Source organism: Gordionus sp. m RMFG-2023, chromosome 5, assembly GCF_954871325.1.
Source record: "Gordionus sp. m RMFG-2023 chromosome 5, tfGorSpeb1-WG-v2, whole genome shotgun sequence".
NCBI classification, from domain to species: Eukaryota; Metazoa; Nematomorpha; class Gordioida; order Chordodea; family Parachordodidae; genus Gordionus; species Gordionus sp. m RMFG-2023.
The window spans coordinates 14,178,075-14,187,123 of NC_088779.1; positions in this window are offsets into that span (position 1 = coordinate 14,178,075).

A 9,049-nucleotide genomic window follows, 5' to 3' on the forward strand; every position below is an offset into this window, starting at 1 on the left:
GATACGGTATTTAGAATCTAAATATCAAAAACTATTTTATTTTCAAAAATATAATAATTTTCGAATAATATAAAAATACAATGGTTTTTTTATTAATTTAGAAAATGCAATAATCATTTTTTATTAATATAAATGTTAGCGTCGATGTGTTTTTATGTGTTATATTTTCAAATTTATGTCATTTTTTGGACTCGTTTTTTTTAATTTAAGAATCGAATATTACCGGAAATGTTTTCCAGCATGTTTAGAATATCTATTTTATGAATTTTAGATAACTTTGCCGTTAACCCATTAGTGATTTATAATTTACTACCTGATATCCCGTCAAGAATTACAGGGAATAACACATTTATTTATCCTTTATATAATTATGGATGTCAGTAATCAGTTTATCTTATGAGTTGTGAACTGAGTTGCCAGATCCCCCCCCCCCCAACAGCGGGAGACTCCCGTAATTTTTAGTTAACATGCAGACATCTCATTCCCTCAAAACTACCACAATTGGAAATCTACTGCAATTTTTAAATTTTTCCCTCACAAATTTTTTAGCATTTCAAACGTATTTTATATATAAATAATAATTTTGAGAATCAGTAATTGAATATTTTTAAAATAAATTTTAAATATTTATTCAAAAAAAATGTCTAGTTTGTATATATCCTTACCTTAATCATATGTTTTATTTTTATCCAATAATAAATCAACATCATTCATTCATATTTTAACATTTTAATGTGTGTTTGTATATAACATAGGGATAGGCGCTTAAATATCACGTTTAAATTCTTTTATATAAAATATAAATAAAATAACTCCAAGACAAAGAAATAGAAATTAAAACTAAGTATAAAATACCAACTATTTTGAAAAATATTACCTATTTTGAAATTATAAAACATTACCAACTTTGTTACTATGTATATAAAGTAATTATAAGAATTAATAGGGGGATAAAAGACAATCCACAATCCTGGCCGAAGGCTAGCACTTTGCGGGCTTTTTTAGCAATTTTTATATTTCTACCGCAATTTTCATATTTAACCCGCAAAATACAACAATTTTTTCCGCAATTTGAAAACTTTGTGGCAACCCTGGTTGGGAATAAGAGATTTACTTTTATTTTTATGAAAGGTTATTTGAGATGTTATATTATTTTTATATATGTTAGTGAAGTATAGATTTAGTGCCTTTATTATATAAATAATTAGATATTTGTATATTTTCAATATATCTATAATGCATAATTTATAATAAAATTGTCTTTAAGTGCCCAATTAAAAATATTTTTTACATTTGTAATTAAAGGCTTAAATAAATTAATCCAGCTAGCTAAGAGGTTTGTATACTTTTTCAAAAAATTGTATTTATGTGCACGATAAAAAATATTTTAGACTTCATTTTTATATAATCGTATTTACAATTTAAAACCCAAAAAAATTCTTTTAGATGAGGGCTTTGTATATCTTATTTTCGATTTATTATTGCCATGCAAAACCCTCATCTAGAATATATTTTTTCAACTACAAATGTAGAAAATATTTCTATTAGGCACTTAAAGACAATTTTATTATAAATTATGTAATATAGATATATTAAAAATGAATCCTGGAAATAACCCCGGAAGAAACCCCCATAGGAAAAAAACCCCAGGGAAAAATATCACCAGGAAAACAAATTCTCGGGATTTTTTTTCATATTTATAGAATTTACTTAAGACCTAATAATATAAGTATATTTTTTTGGATTAAAATGTATATACTCATATTTATAATGTATAGACATAGTATTTTAGAAAAATATATTATAAAAATATAATATATTAATAAGCTAAATTTTTTTTAGGCCCTAATTCATAATTTAAAGGTTACTCATATACCCTCAATAAAAAATGCTTAAACAAGATAAAATACTGAAGTTCAAATTGGTACAGAGAAAAATTACCCCAGTAAAATAATCCATATATTTCTTATTTTCGTAAAAATTATTTGCTATAATAATAAATACAATATCCAACCTTAATTACGATATTAAATAGACTAAATTACAAAATTTTGTAATAAAATATATTTATTTTATTGGTAAATCATGATTATGTATATACAATTCAATAATTTAGAATAATAATTATATGGGTTGATAACGAATATTATCTACACGCCATCGTTCAAGTTTTCATCAGTAGCCTCCTCGCATTCCATTTTTTTTATCAATACCCAGATTGATGGGTGTTTATTCTCAACCAGATTAGAAAAATGATGATTCCAACCTTCGCTTTGATTATTTGTGCGTTCTTCGTCGGATACAGTGCTCTGATTCACGTTTTAAGTTTCTGAAGGAAATCAAGACTCAATTCGACGTGTTTGGAATTGAGAATTCCTTCTCATTACAAATTCTATAAATATGAAAAAAAAAATCTGGAGGTTTATTTTCCGGGGGATTTTTTCCTGGCGGTTTTATTTTCGGAGGTTTTTTTTCCTATTACCATCGAAAATATACAAATATGATCTAATTATTTATATAATAAAGGCACTAAATTTATAACTCACTAACATAATAAAAATAATATAACATCTCAAAACCTTTCATCAAAATAAAAGTAAATTTCTTATTCAAAACTCATATAAGATAAGTTGATTGACAATGTGTTATTCTAGGTCATTAAAAACTCCATATTAGTAAGAAAATGTCTATAAAAATAATAAGTAGGACCACACGGTTATCCAATGCACTCACCCATTAAAGGCCTAGACAGGGTAATTAAAAATTTTTTTTAGATCTGACCCTAGTATATTTAAAAAAAAATAGAATATTCAGCCCCTGTACCCGGCCCGGGCTTAGGGTCTGACTTACAGGTTTCTGAAATATATTAAAGAGACATATGTATTGCTCTAAAAACCTTCATCTAGAAAGATTAAATTATTAAGTTATAAACAAAGGTATTAAAATGCATTTAAAAATAATTTTATATTATGGAAATAAAAAAATTCTTAGATATTATGTATATTCACATCAGTGGTCTGCAATACCAGGCTCAAGCCTATACATCTGAGAATTTTTGGGACAGGTTCTATAAAAAATTGAAGTGGTCAGGCCATGTAAATTTTTTTTTATATATCTGATGAATAAAATATAGTGTTTTTAATTTAACAATTCCCCAAGATCATAAATAGTTATTAATTTAGGTTCAGCAACATATATTTTGGTTTAGGACTTGTATTTAAAAAAATTGGGCTAAGTCAGAATTAGTAAAAATATTGAAACTGGTCCGGGCTGAGCCAAAATTTGGCTGGACTGGGAATTAACTAAAATCTCACTAGACTGGGCATGAGAATTTTGCCATATACCAAATACTGATTCACGTATATGTTCCAATTATTTGTTCATATTAAATGTACTATCTTTTTTTATAAAAAATATATTATTATTTTTTTTATTTAATTCCGTCCAATCAAAAATACATATATTTGTTGATTGTGCAGCTTTGTTGAAACTAATTATAGAAACTAAATATAATCATACATTTAATAAAATTATGCGATGCTACGACATGACACTCTTTTATGGAGCAGAAGTATGCACAGAAAAAATATATTATACACAATATATATTAAATATATTTTAAGTAATTTCTAAGAAAAAAATTTTTAAACAATATTTTATTATGTTTAACAACAGATAATCCCTTTATTGCAGTAATAAATCTTTCCAGATATGTTTATTATATTTACTGTGGGTAGTAGTGCTAAACTTTAGTTTACAAAAAAAAATATAGAAGAATATACATATTAATATTATAATTTACTTTATTTATTTTTATTGTGTAAAACAAACAACTTTATTTACTTAATCAAAAATATTATTTATTTTTGCCAAAACCAATATTTAATCCAAATATTTTTCAACCACAAAACTACACCAATATTAATATAATCACAACAAAGCCATATATTCAAGCAATCAAATCTACCTACAAATTTAAATATATCAATTAATTCAAAAAGGCCTACCACCCAGACTCTCATTTTAATCCACAGAATTTAGAATCGAGGATTACCATCTTTTTTCTTTTTTTTCATATACACCAGAAGTTACTTAATACACATAAATATATTTTATTTAATTTATACTTTTAATTAAAACTTAGTTAAGAACACATTCATACCCAATAAAATTCACATATAGATATTTAATACTATTTAACCTTTCAACTAATTTAACACGTATATTATATATTTATTTATTTTTATCCTATAATCATAAATTTTCTTTTTATATGCTTTTATTTTCTGTACACATTTAATCCTCACATTCATTTTTTTTATACCCAAAGACTCAAATTTTTTTACATACTTTGAATCTCTCCAAATTTTTACTTTTATCAAAAATATATTTTTTTTTTACCATTATAATTCACTAAGCTCCCATCCAAAGTATCATGGTAAACGCCTGTTGCCATGTGTGCTTAGGCACTTTTAGGAAACATGGTTCATCCTACTGCCTCAATTCTAGAAAATTCCCCCTCCCTTCCCTTCCAGATCCTTATATTAGGTCTCTTCATTCGTATGACCTAAGTCCTGATTGCCGTTCCTCAAATTCTGTTGATTTCTTCCTTATTTCACATAAGACGCCAGTCTTATCTAGGATCCCTATAGCAGCCCGAGAATCGATTTCAAAGTTCCTCACGTCTCTTATAAATAATTTAAATTCTGATTTCTCCTCAACACCCTTTTGGTTATACTAGTTTTTGTTTTCGAGTCCTAGTTAAACCCAAAAATAGAATAAATAATTTATCTACCTCAATTAAGGAGAAAGTGTCCAATTCAGGAAATACCATTATTGATGATTTTACTTCATCTAACTCTCCCAAATCCTTCCGCTGTAAATTGATTTCTGAAAAATTAGATCTTGGTGATATTAGCGGTGCTGCCCGTATTTTGACTTCTGATGATACTTCCCCATCAACGCTTCTACTTTTCAACAGCTTCTCGAAAACATCCACCGGCGTCCCCTTTTAACATTAACCCGCTAGGCTCTTCTCCTACTCCCTTGACCTATTATGATAAAGTTCTAAAGTGCTTGAAGTCCTTTAAAAGAGGGACGACTAGACGGGTTCAGACCAGGTTTTTTTTGTTGATTTAATTCAATGCTATGATAATGGTTTTATTGAGCCTTTACTAAAATCATTAACCGAACTGTGTAATAATATCCTTATACGCGAAGTTCCTCTTTGTATACGCCCTATTCTTTCTGGTGTACGTCTTGTTTCTTTAACCAAACTGGATGGTGGTATTAAACCCATAGCTATAAGGTCATTTTTTCGTCGATTAGTCGCAAAGATTATTGTAAATAGGATCCGGTCTAAGGCCAGATCCCTCTTATTCCTCTCACAGTTAGGTTTTGGATTTAGAAGTGGATGTGAAGTGGCCTCGCGTGTAGCTCGTATTTTTGTAAACACAGAGGAGAATAAGGTTTTATGCAAGTTGGACTTCAGAAATTCTTTCAACACCATTCACAGGTTCATTTCGATGTTCTCTATATTATTTTCCCAAATATTGGTATTTCCTTAATTCCTGCTATGGATTTCCCTCGTTACTCGAATTCGGGAAATTTTCCATATCCTCCGAAGAAGGGATTCAGCAAGGTGACATACTAGGTCCCTTGTCCTTCACCATAGGTATCCTTGATTTGATCAAGAATTTAAAGTCTGATTTTAAATTAGACCTTAATTTATAGTGCCTCGATAATGGCTTTTTTGACGGATCTTTATTCAATGCTTTGTCGGCCACTAAGTACGTTAAAATGGAAGCTTCGAAAATTAGTCTTTCCTTGAATAGAAAAAAAATGTGAGATATCTTCCCTCAACAATAAGGATTTTATCTTTCCTCCAGTTTAAAATAATTCTGCACGAGGAACTCTGTCTTTTAGGCTTTCCTATCGGCTTCTTAGATTCCTTTTGAAAACCTTTTTGACAATTTGTTCAATCCTTTTTTAATTCGCTTAAGAATCTTTCTCATCTTCCTAAACATCAGTTTTTTTTCCTCACCAAAAAATGTCTATTCTTGCACATCTTTAAATCTTCTCCGGCTTTCCAATATAATTCCCTCATGAAGTCCTTCGAATAGATTTAAACCTTTATCGAATCTCTTTTAGTCCTACATTTTTTCCGATTTTAATTGGTCCTTTGCTTCTATGCCTGCTTTCCGGGGAGGACTTGGATTTTCACCCCCCTCATTAATGGCAATTGCCTGTTTTCTTTCGTCACGGATATCCTTTAACGACTCGATGTCCTCTCATATTGAGTTGAACGATCGCCTCTTAACTTCAGCCAAACAATCTTGGCTCACTCTACTTCTCCAAGGATCCGAGCAGCTAGTTTCCAGTCATCTAAAGAGCTTTCTGGGCCCCATGCTTCAATGGGCATTTGAAAAACTTTGTTTGTGTCCCGATCTAACAACTATTCAGAAACGCAAAAGAAATTCTAACGGCCATGAATGGCTAGACACTGTTCCGAGTGGAAAAAGGAAACGTTACTCACAAACGATAAGTTTCAAATTGCCATTGGCTTGGTTACCTTATCTCTTCTGTTGAGACCTGTGCTGCCTGTTAGACATTGTTTTTCTTGTCTTAAAGTGGCTGATTTCTGAGACACGATAACCTAAATAGGTAATCGGCAAATCTTTGATTTCGGCCGGTTTCCCAATTAGCTTGGAGCCGTTAGGTCTCCTAAATGAGGACGGTAAGCGTCCCGATGGCATGTCTCTAACATCTTGGCACTGCGGCAAACTGGGATGTCTCATGCGTTACATCAATTCCGGCTAACAGAAACACTGATCACTTGGACCTCCAAGAAATCAATAAATATAGGTCTCTTCATAATTCTTTTATTTTTATTCCTCTAATTTTTAGCGTTTTGGGAAACCCCGGTCCCCAATCCCTAAAATTTTTAAATCAATTGGGTAGAAAAATTTCATAGGACAGGGGTTAAAAACGAGACACTATCCCTCAAGCAAAAAATTCAATTCGAAATCTTATAAGAAAACTACAAGTGTTTCTTCGAAACGCTCCCTTTTCCCTCCTAATTCTTCCTTATTTTTTTTATATTATTGTTATATATATTTTTTTTAATGAAAATATATTAATATACTTGTTATTTCCAAAAAAAAAATTTTTCCTAAATAATATTATAACTTTAAATTTATTTTTCATTTAATTGTAGTGATGCGTGTGTAAAGAACAAACTTTATTTAAAATTACATTTTTCTTCTTACATTAGCAACTATATTCCGGAATATAAAGTAAAACTAATAATTTTCAAATTACATTTTTCTTCTTGCATTCGCGGCAACTATATACCGGAAGATAAAACACTAAATTTTTAATTTCCCTTATTTTCTTCTCTATGACTTAGCGGCCATATCCCTAATACAAATTAATTAGACAATCTTAAACGGAAAATTAAAATAATAATGTTAAACATAATTTTTATATTAGATTTTCCTATCATTTAACATTCTTTCCATTCATGGATAGTTTAAAATATCTTTTTAAATCCATCAAATTGAAAGTTAAAAAAACATATTCAGTCACAAAATTAAAATTTAAGATATACTACATTCAACAAATCCAAATTAACTTTCCCTTAAGCATATATGAACATTCAGGCATGAATGAAAGGGAATACATATTTTTGTGATCCTTTCAATTCCATTGTTTATGATCTTTTCAATTTCATTGCCTATACCAGGCCACCACAATACTGATGAGCCCACGATTTCATTTTATACCGACCCTGATGTCCGGCATGTAATACTTTAAAAACTTGTCACTTAATTTAAAAGGAATTACAGCTCTATTTCCCCGCATTATACAATCATCCACAACGGATAATTCTTTTTCAATTTTTTTTATAAATTTTACTTTTATTTTTCCCTGTTAAAAATAATTTTATTTGACTCAATTTATTATCTCAGTATTGAGTTTAAGGTCTTCCCAATTAGTAGAATGACCACCTTTCAACATATGAGAAAGAGTACGAATTAATATCTCTTCATTGTGCATAATTTAACTGTCAATTGTTTCGGGATTGGCAATGTCCGATCCTACCAAGACAAAATATTAGGCAAACAATTTTCTTTAGCTCGACCTTAATTCCATATTAAAACTTCCCAATAATAATAACTGTATAGGGAGAGAAATTTAGAGGCTTTTTAACATCATTAATATGCTTTTTAACAATACCCATAGGATATTTTTTCCATTTAAAATTATTATAACCCTTTTTATTCAGATTATATTGATATTTAACATTTTTCATTTTATCAACATGAATAAAAATTCCTATCATAGCCACTCCTTTATACTTAAATTTCGATTTACAAATATCATAAATTTGACAATGGTTTCTTTTATTTAATATATTTTTCGCAGCATTATATTATTAAAAAATTTATTACTATAATTCACTGGTCTCTCGACCTTTATTAGAATATAACAGCAATCATATAGTCAGTTTACCTTTTTAACATTTTGCACAATTCATGGCCACATGTCCAGCCTTTTTATATTTAAAACATAAACATGAATCTACCTCATCTAATTCCTACAATTCAAATTTATTCGTGGAAATAATACCGAAAATTTTTCTTATCGTGGAATACCCCAAAACTTCTTAAAGGAAAACCAACATAAAAATTTTGTTCTTTATGCCCTTAATAAACCATATCCATATAATATTATCCAATTTCTTTTAAAATTAAAATTGGTATTAAATTTTTTATCCCTTGAAAACAATTTTTTTTCTTATGACCTTTTATATTTGAAAGTTAGATAAATAATAATTCATATTATTCAATTTATATACATCCTCTTCGTGTTAAATAACAGAATATCGTGTTTCTACTTCTCGGAAAACTCTCGAAAAAAATATAATTGGTCTTTTAAACCATCAATTACATGCAATAATGCATCTCCACCCTTGTTAGAAATCATTGTTAAAACATACCAAAATCGGCTCTTCCCCAATTTTCCGCTTTAACATTTCAAATGCAAT